Source organism: Gopherus flavomarginatus, chromosome 13 (assembly GCF_025201925.1).
Source record: "Gopherus flavomarginatus isolate rGopFla2 chromosome 13, rGopFla2.mat.asm, whole genome shotgun sequence".
Lineage (NCBI taxonomy): Eukaryota > Metazoa > Chordata > Testudines > Testudinidae > Gopherus > Gopherus flavomarginatus.
Genome location: NC_066629.1, coordinates 15,294,639 through 15,308,894, shown reverse-complemented (window position 1 = coordinate 15,308,894; position 14,256 = coordinate 15,294,639). Strand labels below are relative to the sequence as shown.

General features: G+C 45.4%; 1 long non-coding RNA gene across 3 annotated transcripts in view; it reads right to left on the bottom strand.

Moving 5' to 3' along the window:
• LOC127033697 (uncharacterized) overlaps window positions 1-11,453 on the bottom strand; it is a 112,267-nt gene extending 100,814 nt beyond the window's left edge. For all 3 annotated transcript variants that reach the window (XR_007769185.1, XR_007769184.1, XR_007769186.1), the window contains exon 1: window positions 10,989-11,453. This is a non-coding gene — a long non-coding RNA (uncharacterized LOC127033697). The remainder of the gene's footprint in view (window positions 1-10,988) is intronic.
• Window positions 11,454-14,256: the final 2,803 nt, after the last annotated feature.

The following is a 14,256-nucleotide window of genomic DNA, read 5'->3' as shown; positions in this document are numbered from 1 at the left end:
GGCTTGTATTAAACCCTCAAGCTTTTCTCTGACCTTAGATTGGTAGATGCTGCCACCACCCAAGTGCAGAACTCCTTTGAGAGCCCAGGAAGGCGCACTTGGGAATTCCTTCCCGTGTGGTTCCCTCAAGCCCTTTCATCCTCTCTCCGAGGAAGAGCGGAGAAAGAAAAAAAGGAAATCAGCTGTTGCCACCAGCTAATTAAAACAACTTGCACACAAACCTCCTAAAACACAAAAAATCCAATTCTGTTCTTAAAAAAAGGTAAATTTTATTAATAAAAAAAGAAAAAAATACATCTGGGAACTCAGGCTATTGCTAGATTTTAAAAGAGCAACTACAAGGATTAAGCACCAAGAATAGCTTTCTTGAGGTCCAGCTTAAAGGTTATAAGCAAAACAAAAACACCTGGGGTTAGCACAGAGGCAGTGGTGTAGCCAGATGGAGGGAACAGGGGGAGCAATAAAAAATAAAAATAGGCACCACCCACTGCAGTGCTTTTACTCACCTGGCGGTGCTCTGGGTCTTCGGCAGTGGGTCCTTAACTAGCTCTGGGTGTCTTCGGTGGCACTGAAGGACCCGCTGCCAAAATGCTGCCAAAGACCCACAGAGTGACTGAAGGTCCTGCTGAAGATCCGGAGCGCCTCCAGGTGAGTAAAATAGAGTGCTGCAGTGGGTGGCGCCTTTTTTTTTTTTTTAAATCTCTCTTCTGGGTGAAGTAAAAAGATGCCAAGAAATTGACAAGGCTCAGTGGGGGAGCAGCCGCTGCCCCACTCCCCCCCAGCTATGCTACTGCACAGAGGAGTCCACAAGCCATAAAGAAATAAAAAAAGATAAACCTAATCGTGTCTTCCTCGACATTTCCTGATCTACTTAGATATCTGGGTTTCAAATGAGTAGTTTCTAGGTGTGATACTGAGGATTTTTCATACCTGGCCCCAAGCTTTTTACAGCATAGCTCTGCCCTGTCCGCCTCTCCCTGGGAGAACAGACAGACAGACAAAAGGAGTCTTTGTTTCAATTTTTAGAAGTGCTAGCCTTCCCATTGGCTCTTTTGGCCAGGAGCCCACGCACTTTCTTTTGCCTATGCATAGCAGTGAGACTTTTTTACCCTTTACAGGTAGAGCAATTAGAGAACCACTACTAAGAGGGATTTTATAGCTACTGGTTGGCTGGATGTCCATAAAAGAGAGCTACCCCCCCGCTTCATTTATCACACCATCATAATAATTAAAATTTACAGAGAGGCAAAAACTGTGCTGCTTGAGAACTTAAGAGTTTGATTTACGGATATTTACTTGGTATATTTTACCATGTGACGTTGACAGCTTGTGCTTTATAAACTGTTAACTTTCTGGAATCAATGTCCACTGTCATTAAATAACAATTGTCTGACTCTTCCATAATTTCCCACAACTGTAAAAAAATTAAAAGTGGATACAAAACTGAAGAAAAAGAAAAGAAAAGATTATTTTTAATCAGTATTATCTATTGACATCCTAAAAAAATACATGCTGAATTCTGCCAAACCTATGTGTACATGAAGGAATGTGGATGCCATTTCATTTCTGGACATTTGATTAATAGAAACACTCGAGTCAGCTCCAAATTGTTTTCCCCAACACCCTCCCCCGCCCCCCCCCCACACCACTCACAGCCATGCATCGAGTGGTACAGGATCTTCACGATGACCACTAAATCTCTGTGCCTGGTGGATAATAACATATGCTGTTTATGGAGAGAGAGGAATATTTGTAGTCACAGCTGTCATAACATTTCTTCCCAGATCTGGACCTTAGCGTCCAAAATATGGGGGTTAGCATGAAAACCTCCAAGCTTAGTTACCAGCTTGGACCTGGTAATTGCTGCCACCAGCCAGGAATTATACAGTGCCTAGCTCACTGTGGTCTCCCCAAAACCTTCCCAGGGGACCTCAAGACCCAGATTCCTTGAGTCTCACCACAAAGGGAAATAACCCACTTCCCTTCTACTTCTTCCCCTCCAGGTGTTCCCTCCCTGGGTTCCTGGAGAGATATACAGATTCAAACTCCGTGAATCTAAACAAAGGGATTCCACCATCCCTGCTTCAAGTCCTTGAAACACAAGTACCGAGAGATCTAACCTCTCTCCCCCCTCACCCAGAGGGTATACAAAGTCAGGCTTAGTAAATTTAACACAAAGAGATTTTTCCCCCCTGACTTCTTCCTCCCACCAATTCCCTGGTGAGCTGCAGACTCAATTCCCTGGAGTCCCCACTAAAGAAAAACTCCAACAGGTCTTAAAAAGAAAGCTTTATATAAAAAGAAAGAAAAAAGGACATAAAATGGTCTCTGTATTAAGGGGACAATATACAGGGTCAATTGCTTAAAAGAAAAATGAATAAACAGCCTTATCCAAAAAGAATACACTCCAGCAACTACACACATGTAAATACAAAAAAACAATATAAACCTATTGTCTTACTACCTTGTACTTACAACTTGGAAACAGAAGATTAGAAAGCCTGGAGATAGAAAAATCACTCTCAAAGCTGAGAGGGTCACCGAACCAAGACAAAGAACAAAGAACTCACACCCAAAACTTCCCTCCACCCAGATTTGAAAAAGTCTTGTTTCCCCGATTGGTCCTCTGGTCAGGTGTTTCAGGTTACTGTTTGTTAACCCTTTTATAGGTGAAAGAGACATTAACCCTTAGCTATCTGTTTATGACAACAGCGGATAAATAAGTGCTGGATGTAACAAATTTAATAGCATGAATTATTCACAGATACAGTCAGGATTGCCATCTTGTTACACAACAGTCGCAGCAGGGATTATTAATTTATAACTACAGCTAATGAACTTTTATGGGAGCCTTGTTTGGTTAACAGTGGAGATGCTCTGGAAGGCTCCTCGGGAACTCCCTGCCCCCACCCCTACAGTTCAACCCTGAGACACTGAACTCGGGTACCAAACTCCTCAGTTGACTGAAGATGTACTCTCTCCCCTAGGGCTGGGCAACAAAGAGGTGGCACTATGAGCCGGCTCCTTTAGGCCTGAATCCTGCATCAGATTTGCTTGTGTGGGCCTCTGCACCTGTACAGAGAGCCAGTGGGATTTTGCAGCTGCAGACCCCAAGACAGGATTAGGGCCTAAATTTGAATAGCTTCCAAACCACTGTCATCTTCTGCTCTACAAGCATGGCGAAGACAGCACCAATATGCTGTACACCCAGGCCTCTTTAAAGACCTTTGCTCTGACTAACCCAGCCCTTTTACAGGCAGCTCAGAAAGTCAGATGAGACTTGCTGGACCCTGCATCTTGGGGAGCAGGAGTACAGCCCTTTGGGAAGGCCACCAGCCAGAGCTGGAGCAAAGCATTCTGGGCCCCAGGCTTGCTCGACATTCTCCCCTATGGCTCCACTCCTGCTGGGTGACCAGATGTTCCAATTTTATAGGGACAGTCCTGATTTTTGGGTCTCTCTCTTATATAGGCTCCTATTACCCCCCACCCTGTCCCAATTTTTTCACACTTACTGTCTGGTCACACTAACTCCTGCACCATGGGGCTCCAACCTTCCTCAGCTTGGCAGTGACCAGCTACACAAGAACCATCAGCTGTGTTGGTGAGGGACATGGCACCACTCCTTGGCTGGCTCTTCCTGGAGCTCTGCTCCCTGTATACACCGCTGTCTCAGATAACAGAAGATTCAGCCTCCACCCACCTGAGCATAGGACTAAGTGTGTGTGGGTGGGTGGAGGCCTTGTCTGCCCCCTCCTCGCATTGCTACAATGGGGCACGGCAACAGAAAGCTGCCACTCCCCCCATGCCCACTACAGGCCTCTATTGGGGTGCTCTTAGTGTGGGCATCCCAGAGAAACAGATTTCAGAAATCAATGGGGTTGTTTATACCTCTGGAGATATTGGTTCAGGCAGACACTGCTGCACCAGTTGCACTTTCATTTCTTCACCTCCCCATGGTGGAAGAGAGATATTATCGGCAGGGCTGGTATGTGTATATATTATTATGGTTGTCTCCTCTCCACTCTGCTGAGGTGGCACAGAGGAGGAAGGTGCCTGATTTAAGTGGAGGGGGGAAAGTAAAGCAGAGTAGAAGATTCCGAGGAGTTTTGGGGGAAGCAGAACTAAAGGCTGGTGGGGGTTGAGGAGGGGAGGGATTGTCTGAGCAAGTACCCTGGGACACATTGCTGTGTGTATGGATAGGAGAGAAAAAGACAGTGAGATCAGCTAAGAAACCCAGGTGCCAGTAAGGGTGCTGGGGCTGTCTGGACAAAGACACTGGGACAAGGAACTAGGGTGGGGCATTGAGACTGGCTGAGGAGCTCAGGGAGGGAAACTAGAAGCCTGTGAGATGGAGCAATGGGGGCAGAGGGTGCAACTACAGGCTGGATGGGAAGGAGAGGGAGAGAGAGGAGTAACCTGGAAGGGGGAAGCTGTGACTAACTGCACAAGGAGATTTGGACTGAGACAAGAAGATCTGAAATGAAGGCTAGGGGCTTGTCTACACATGCAAAATCAATCTGGAATAAGGTAGTATGTGAATTTAAAGTGATTAATTACTCCTAGGGCTAAGATTTTGTAACAGATATTTTTAGTAAAATGTCATGAACAGGTGACGGGTAATAAAGAAAAATTCACAGAAGCCTGTGATGTGTCAGTGACTTTTACTAAAAAAAAATCTGTGACAAAATGAGGGAGAAGGCTCCAGCACCTATCGCTGCTGGGGCACCATGCCCCCTGTGGCAGTTCAGTTGCTCCAGAGGGCCCCCTGCCATCCACAGGGGCCGGGAGCTGCGGGTCCTCACCTGACCGCTCCAGCCCTGCTGCCCCAGGGCTGAAGTCACGGTGGTTCCTGAAATGCCCGGATTCATGACCTCTATGACAGAAATCATAGCCTTAACTATCCCTGATTATTTCAGAATAAAAGCAACTACATGTGGAGTTAGAGTGCCTTATTCTGAATTAGCTTAATCCACTCCCATAAATGGAGTTAATCAGGAATCACTATTCTGAAATAACTCCCACTGTGGACAAGCCCTAAAACTGGTATGAGAAACTGGAAGCATGGAGACAGGGGCTAGCTAGATGAAGACCATGGTATTGGGATGAGGAACTTGGAGTGGGGAAGATACAGAACTAGGGAAGGTTGGAGAGGATGCGGCAGGGAACAAGCAGAAGTGTCTGGAACTACTTTGCCCTCTCCAGCCTGTAATGGCACCCATGTTTCCTCAGTCTCACCTTCCTCTGTCATCAGCAACATTCCTTTTTTATTACAGGCTGTGTGTTCTGAGGATTTCCCCAGCAAATATCTGTGAAACCAATGGGCAATTTGTCCCAACCCCCCTGAGTCCTGGGCCACATCGAGGATGACAAGTTACTATTGTTATCAATTACTCCAATAGCTCAAGTAGCACTAAAAAGGTTCCAGCCCAGCTAATGATCCATGTAGGTGTCAAGATAATCATAGAAGATTAGGGTTGGAAGGGACCTCAGGAGGTCATCTAGTCCAACTCCCTACTCAAAGCAGGACCAACACCAACTAAATCATCCCAGCCAGGGCTGTGTCAAGCCAGACCTTAAAAATCTCTAAGGATGGAGATTCCACCACCTCCCTAGGTAACCCATTCCAGTGCTTCACCACCCTCCTAGTGAAATAGTGTTTCCTAGTATCCAGTCTAGACCTCTCCCACTGCAACTTGAGACCATTCTCCTTGTTCTGTCATCTGCCACCACTGAGAACAGCCGAGCTCCATCCTTCAGGTATTTGAAGGCTGCTATCAAATCCCGCCCCGCCTTCTCTTCTGCAGACTAAATAAGTCCAGTTGCATCAGTCTTCCCTCATAAGTCATGTGTCCCAGCCCCTTAATCATTTTCATTGCCCTCTGCTGGACTCTCTCCAATTTGTCCACACTCTTTCTATAGAGGGAGGACCAAATGATGTGACATGATCAGAACTGGTAGGAAAGGTCCCGTGGGAAGAAAATCTCAGGGAAAAAGGAATTCAGGATAGCTGGCAGATTCTCAGAAAGACAATATTAAACGTTGCAACAGCAAACTATCCCGATGCAAAGGGAAGACAGGAAGAATAGGAAGGTCCAATGTGGCTCTACTAGGAGCTTTCTGATGACCTGAAGATCAAAAAGGAATCCTATAAAAAGGGGAAACATGGACAAATTGCTAAGGATGCGCACAAAGGAATAGCAGAAACATGTAGGGACAAAATCAAAAAGGCTAAGGCACAAAATGAGTTACATCTTGCAAGGGCCAGAAAAGGTAATAAGGAGAGATTCCTTACAAACATTCAGAGCAAGAGAAAGATTAACAAAAGTCTAGAACTCACAACACGTGACATCAGGAAAGCTGAAGTATTTAATGCCTATTTTGCTGCAGTCTTCTCAAGATCCTCTCCAGCCCTACATTTCTTTGATTCTAGACCGCTTACCCACAAAGGGGGGCAAAATAAGGTTGCGCACACAACTTTAATGTTGGCATTTACTCTTTTTCAAATGACTGACCTTTGCAACCTGAATAATGTTCTTTTAACTCAGTTTGTGCGCACGTAACATATTTAAGATGAGAGCTGAGATCGTCATATGACTCCAGGAGCCCTACACTTAGCTTATTGTGCCTGTACTTTAACATGGCCCTGGCCAGAGACCCCATTTTAATGAATTCCTGCTTGTGTGCATCTCACTATCTGCAAAAAAATTGAGGTTACATACAAATTCCTGTTAAAGCATCTTTAAGTCTCTTTCTGAGCATTTTTACAGAACACTGTTTATTCTGATAAACAGGCTGATGGCTAGAGCGTATGCATCTTCACACGCATTATTCACCCAATAGACGGCTGACGCAGGAAATCAATCTTCATACAGTAGGAACTCAATTCACATTAATGACTGCAAGGTCCTTTATAATGTACTGTAATCTATTTTGTAAAGCTATTTCAGATGGAGTAATACCAATCCTTGCAACAGACCTGGCTCTGCTGTTAACTCTTTGCTCATGTGTGGGGAGATGCTGAAAATTGCAAAGAATTCAGGCCGTGGAGGATCAAGACCAGGGTTTTTGAGAGTGACTAGTGATTTTGGGTGTCTGGCTTTGAAACATTTTTAAGGAGCCGGATTTTCAGAGGCCAGGTACTCAGCATTTCCCCCAAACCTGGCCCCTCACAGGTGTCTCAGGTTGGGCATTCAAGAACAGAGGCATCCAAAGATCATCATTGGGTTTTGAAAGCCTTGGCCCTCATATGTAGCAGAGAAAAGATGTGTTACTGACCCATCAAAACAGCTATCCCTCTCTGTCTGGTGAAGATGCATTTCTGGCACTTGCAAAAAGTCTGTGTTTGACCTAGTTACTAGCCACTTTGTGGTACGGCACAAATCACTGGTTGGTGACCCAGTTTGGGTCAGTTCTGCTAACAATCACCTCCACTAAAACATCTCTGCATGATAGAATGAAGCGAGCTACAATCTGATATCCCCCCTTCCCCCACTTCCCTAAGTCAGATAGAAGAATTTGCCTTCCCCAGTTCTCAACTACCCTTAGCAACGTTTTAACCACTCCCTACCTGTTAGCAAACAGCATTGATAGCTGCCATCATGACTCTGGCCATTAAGATCATCACTGCACAACTGGGGCACTACTGCCACAGCTGCTAGGGTGACCAGATTTCTTGATTTTATAGGGACAGTCCCGATTTTTGGGTCTTTTTCTTATACAGGTTCCTATTACCCCTCACCCCCATCACGATTTTCACATTTGCTGTCTGGTCACCTTAGCTTCTGCTACCAATAAAATCCACAGGAACAGCAATAGCCTCCAGATTAACTGCATTTTAAACAGCATGTCATCTTCCTCGGGCCAGGCCACACGTCCTCAGTAAGCAGAGACTTCCCCCACTTTCAGGGCCTGTCTCTTGTCCCTGTTCATTTTTACTGCAGCAGAGTCTGGCCAATGGAATCCACAAAACTAACACGTGTGCCCCAGGACCATCCATCTGCTTCTTCCACTCATGTGTTGCCATTAGAGACTACGTCCTCCTCCCAATCACATTGCCACCATACCTTTCCCCGCAAGTCCTCCCAATGAGAATTCTCCCTATGAGCCCCTTATAATAAATAAATAAATAAATAATAATAGGAGATATACCTATCTCCTAGAACTGGAAGTTACCTTGAAAGGTCATTGAGTCCAGCCCCCTGCCTTCACTAGTAGGACCAAGTACTGATTTTTGACCCAGATCCCTAAGTGGCCCCCTCAAGGATTGAACTCACAACCCTGGGTTTAGCAGACCAATGCTCAAACCACTGAGCTATCCCTCCCCCCACCTGCCTAAACCCACCTGTATGCCCCACTCAACCCTTCCCCTCCTCCCCCTGCCACAGCTGTCCTTCTGTCCCCATGTTGACCATCCCCTACCTTTTCTGTGCTGAAAGGAAACACATCACTATCCATTTAACCTTATGAAAGAACTAATTCCAGGGAACTGACTCTGCCCCTGAAATTACTATGGCTTTAGTCTGTTTTCCTCCAGCATTAAACAAATAGTAATTTGCAGCTGTGTCTAAAGTCATTTCCTTCAGTGCAAGGAGAAGTATTTGTTCTCGCTGCCTGGATTTGGTGAGTGGAGCGTGTGCAATGAACCAGAGGCGTTTGTGTTTTGCTAATGCTACATGTGGTTTAAAGATACACATCCCCCTCCCAATTCTGCAAATACCAAGAAAGTGAGAAGATTAATGATCTAGCCAGGCCGGAAATTCCCCATGTCAGGGCTTTTAGCCATATGAAAGGCAGTATTAGCATTCAATGCTATCAGCAGGCAAGAGAAGTGGAGAAAGTGACTGTGGTCAGCATCTAGGTGAGGAGGCAGCATCTGGAAGGGCAAGACTCACTGCTGAATTGTCACCTGCAGAAGGTGCTGCAAGAAGAAACATAAGAATCCTGCTCTTCAGGGAGATGGGACTTGGGGCATTGGGATGGCAGTGCCAGTGATCACAGGCCTGGCTCTGCTGCAGACAAAGGGTCTGTTTACACTGCGGTCAGAGGTGTGGCTGCAGGATGCGTACCCAGGCTAGCTAGCTCAAACAATGTCAGTGAAGCCACGGCAGCATGGATTGTGGGTCACTTCCTGGGGCCCTGGGTTTGTACTCAAATGGCTAGCCTGTGCTGCCTGGCCTCACTGCTATTGTTATTGGAGTTAGATCAAAACTAGCTCAGGTATATCTACATGTGTTACAAAGGCATCTCTGATTGCAGTATAGACAGACCCTTCCATACTCCGTCCATGACCTGCCTCTCGCTGCCCTGTCACAATCTTCCCAACAGCCCCCTCTAAGTTCTGTAACCTGAGGTACGAAGGAGTTGGGGCTCCCCTCAATAATCCACACTGCATTGTAAACCTGGGCCCAGACTTAGGTTTGAGCCCCAAACCCCTACTGTTTAAACCCAGTTTGTCCGATTCAGGTCTGCAAGCAGCTCAGGACCTGGGCCCTAGAACCTGCCCAGGAGGGTGGATCTGAGCCCGAGTCCTGCTGTGACTCAGGTCCAAGCCTTGGCATTTTGTAGTGTGGATGCAGCCCTAGTCGGGCCTGCATAGTGCAATACGGATGGATTAGCACAGCTGCGAGACTTGGGTCTGGCAATTGCAAACCCAGGCTTACAATGCACCATAGATGCTCAAGCACAGCCTTGGAAACACCAAGTCCACAAGCCCAGGTATGTCTACAATGAAGTGTAGACATACCCACAGAAACATCCAGCTCCCACCCTGCCAGGCACTGAGGTAAACAGAAGAAGAGACAAGAACACACCCCTCTCTGCCTCACTCTTACCATCACCTGTCTCTCACTGCACCACCCCACCTCCCACACCAACCCCCTTTAACTTCTGTAACCTCAGTATGAAGGTGGCGGGGCTTGTCTCAAAACAGGCACTAGTTCCACTGGCATATCACCAAGGACCCCCTTTACCACCCAGCACATCACACCAAAACTTTGCTGCTTCAGTACCCAATTCATGTTGCACAGCTATCCTGAAATTTGCAAGATTTGGGATTACATAGGGATTTGGTCAAATCATTCAGTCTCTCAGTGCCTCAATTTCCCCATCTGCAAAATGGGTACAACAGCACTGCCATCCTTCCATTGTTTGTTTGCCTTGTCCACGTGAACCCCCATCCTGCAATCAGACTAGCTACTGCAATGACCTGGGCCTGTGCAGAGGCCTCTGTTGAGGTCACAAGTGCAAGAGTCTGTACGAATGAATCTCACTACAGTTAGGTGTCTCAGCCCATTAGGAAGCTGGGATTGTCTTGTACCATATTTGTACAGCACCTAATACAATGAGGCCCTGATTCTAAGTGCTATTACTTGTGTGACAGTGGGCCAAGTCAGAGACTTGGGGGGGGAGGGGAGCATTGCTAGGCTGGGGTCTGCACATGTACGTGTGCGTGCACGCGCACGCACGCACACACTTCTTGCCCCATAGAGCTTAACAGTCTACTTGAGAGGGGTGCCTTCAGGTGGTACCATGCTATTGAGGTGTTAATATTATTAACAAGAACCATAGCTTGTGGATATGCAGGTATCATTTTGTTTTCTGTGTACTGCACCTTTAAATGTAAGGTTCCTCTGCTGGGGGAATAGCATGGTGAAGGGGTTTAGGAAGGGATCTCAGAAGAACCCATGAGCCAGAGCAGAACATGCATTTGTTCTTCACCTTAATCTAAAGCAAGAGCCCCCTAGCTGGGAAGGGCATGTTTGGCTCTAGGACAATCAACAGTTCTAGAAATGCACCATGACAATGTAACCAACACCTAGTGGTTATGTGCATCAGGCTAGGGGATACAACCACTTCCTACAGTACAACTAGGGTGGGGGCTGCTATCTGCTGCTCCAAAGCCAGGATTTGGCCTCCCACTTAGGAGGTGTCTCTCCCTCTCTGCGAGCACCCTGCAAAGGCAACATTCTAGCCCTTTCTATCCCCCTTACCTCCAAGAGAAGGTCACTGTCTTCCTTGAGGCCATCTTTGCTTTCTGGAAACACAGAGGCTTTTCCTCTTGCTCTGTCTTTTCCAAAGAGAAGCCAATCATCTCCCTAAAAAGAAAGAAAAAAGGGCATACAGCTAGGGGAACTCAGAATGGCAGGCAGACTAGACAAGGCACCAAGAGAGCACAGAACCAAGCATTCTGGCAAAGAAGTGACTACCCCTGCTGCGTAACCACAGTACACAAGACCTCAGCTAAGCCTGAAAGAATGGTTCTTTTCTGCTCAGGGTTCAAAGTCACTCAGCTTTCAACTGATTAAGCAAAAAACTCACCTCCAAATTCCTTTAGTCCCCGACTAGCTGCTCCCTTCATTGCAAATGGACATCAGAAATCACCAAAACAGGGCTGTAACTTCCACCTGCAGGCTCACAGATAAGCTCTGTGCAACTCTGTTCCCTCAGCAGCAATCAAGGGTTAATTCTCTCCAGCTGGGTTAATTGGCAGAGATGATGAGTGCCACCAGCCAGCCCTCACTACTTCTTAACCCCTTATTGGCCCTGAGTACATTCCTGGGGGTTGGGGGAAGCTAGTTGAAAATTAGTGTAGTGATTTTGTGAGAACATTTCAAATTAATTTCTAGAGAAAGTAGGTAGGTGAGGTAATATTTTTTTACCAACTTCTATTGGTAAGAGACAAGCTTTTGAGCTTACATAGAGCTCTTTCACCAACAGAAGTTGGTCTAATAAAAGATATTACGTCAGCCACTTTGTCTCTCTAATTTTCTGGGACCAACAGGGCAACAACAATGCTACAAACTCATTTCTGGGCTGTGCCTCTCAAAAGGGAGCTTTTGTTTATTCCAATTTTTTTCCTCACAAAAACTTGTATTGAGAATTTTTGGTCTTGAAAATCTTCCATTCCCCCCGATCTTTTAGTTTTTCTCCTTTGAAAAGAAAAGGGAGGTGGAGTGGGGGCAAAACCCATTTTTTTCATGTTTGCTTTTGGTTGAAAAAACTGAATCTATTTTGGAAAAGGGAAAAATGATTCATTCACAAAAAATTCAAGCAGTTCTATGGAGGAGTATTAGGGCCGTTGCCTGTGACAGTCTTGGGCAGGGTGACTTCTTCCCTGAATCCCAGTGGGCCCCACACTAAATGGGCAACATGGCAGACTGTGGCATTTCTATGAGCAGGTTCACTGACTGCATTACACAGGATTTTCATTTTTAATGATTGCTGATGACCTCACATTGGATCTAATCTATTCTTCCAAACTATCCATTGTGGCTATTCCTAGTACACCTATCACTGTAATAATACTTGGCCTTACAGAACACTTTTCATGCATAGAGCTCAAAGTGCTTTACACAGGAGGTCAACATCATTACCTCCATTTTACAGATAGGGAACCTGAGGCACAGAGATGAAGTGACCTGGCCAAAGTCGAGCAAAAATCCAGGGACAAAGTTGGGATTAGAACCCAGGTCTCCTGAGTTTTAGTCCGCTACTGTAACCACTAAACCTCACTGCCTCCTTTAGTTTGTGTCACCAGATTATCTTGTTAAATCTGCAGTGCCACTGACCTCCCAGATGTCTGGTATTAGGGTTTTGTTTTTGTCCGTTCCATTGGAAGTCACGTTCTTCTGTCTTGCACATACTTTGTTCTCTTTCTGTTGACCCAATGGGATCTCATTAGTTTGACAGACAGGAGAATTTGGCTCATTAATAGAAAGAATATTTGCTCCTCCTATTCATAAGCAAAGTTTGGAAGGTTTAGCAGGGTTTTCTGACCTATATTCCAGGCTTTGGTGTCTAGAACTCTCAGAACACCAGGGTCATATGTGGGCGACCCCTACTCAAAAGGAGCAGCATAATGACAAGGGCCCCATTGTGAAAGGTGATGTGTTGTATCCTCATTAGAGATGAGCAAACAATTCACTTTTCAGTTTGAGGGCTGAACCAAAATAAATAATTAAGTTAATTGGTTCATTTCAAACCTAAACTGATTTTTTTTTCTCACCGAAATGGAAAAAAACCAAAAACAAACAAACAAACATACATCTTGGATTAAAAAAACACATCCATAAGGAAACAAAACACCACAACAATTTTTTTTTAATTTTGTTTTTTAGTTTTTGGGTGTCTTTCATCTTTTAAAAAAGTAAATAAATACAGCTACATTTCTAAATGAAATGTCATTTGGAAACAAACAGTCAAATGGGTTATTTCAAATTGGCTGAAATGAAGCATTTTGTCTTTTAAAAAATCATTTTTTTCTGCAAAAACTATTCACCACCTGCAGCCCAAATTTCCAGATAATTTTGGTGCTCCCAAAATGTGTTTTGGTAAATTTATTATTTACCAAAGAAATTTGCCCAGCTGTAATCTTTGACTCCCTCCAAAGTCATGATTTGGCCGAGTCAGAGCAGCCACAAGGGTGTTGGGGGTACTCAACATCTGGTCTGATCAAAATCCAAACTTCCCCAGCTTAGTGGGAATTTGGACCTGGTGTTCTAGTTTATGCAGTAATGGAAAAAGGGCCAAGTTGCAAACATCAGATGTGGATCCAGATCCAAAGCCCTTTGATATCAGATTTCCAGTGTAGGCCCTTCCTACTTTGAATATTGTGAACGTGACCATATGCTGAGTGATTGCCAGTGGCTTAACTCTGCAATGCTGGCTGTGCTCATTTCGGGACACCAACAACATAACTGCAAATGAACAAAGCCTCCTAGGAACCCCACTCCTGGGGCATTTGCAGATACTGGTGTATCACAGTCAGCAGTCTGACCAAAATTTCCCTGCATTTATTTAGCTGGTGTAACACAATGTAAATTCCTGGTTCACCACTGAGCTACTATATGCCTTCTTTAAAAAACAAACTTGCGTGTTTAGAAATTCCTTAAGAGTTGCATCTCCTAGCATTTAAGTTTTCATCAGCACTTTCCTGGAGCCTTTTGTTTTGTCAGCTGGATGCTGACAGTATAATTGTCCTTGCAATGTGCTGCTCTGTCAGTTTCGGAAGTGCCGATCTCCCTCTCTAGTGTTTAAGTTCCCCTAGCCTAGAGGCCCATTACTATATCTCTCTCACATTAAAGATGTGTCCTGCAGCTCAGACCTTTATCTACCTGTGGCTCACACACAAGCTGCTAGGAGCTCCCTCGTGCTAACTGAGTTACACGGGGATTTACTCAGTGATGGTGCAATGTACAATAGGGAGTGGTTCCATCACAGTCGAAGGGGAACAGGTTAGATAGGACCCTCTCACTTCTG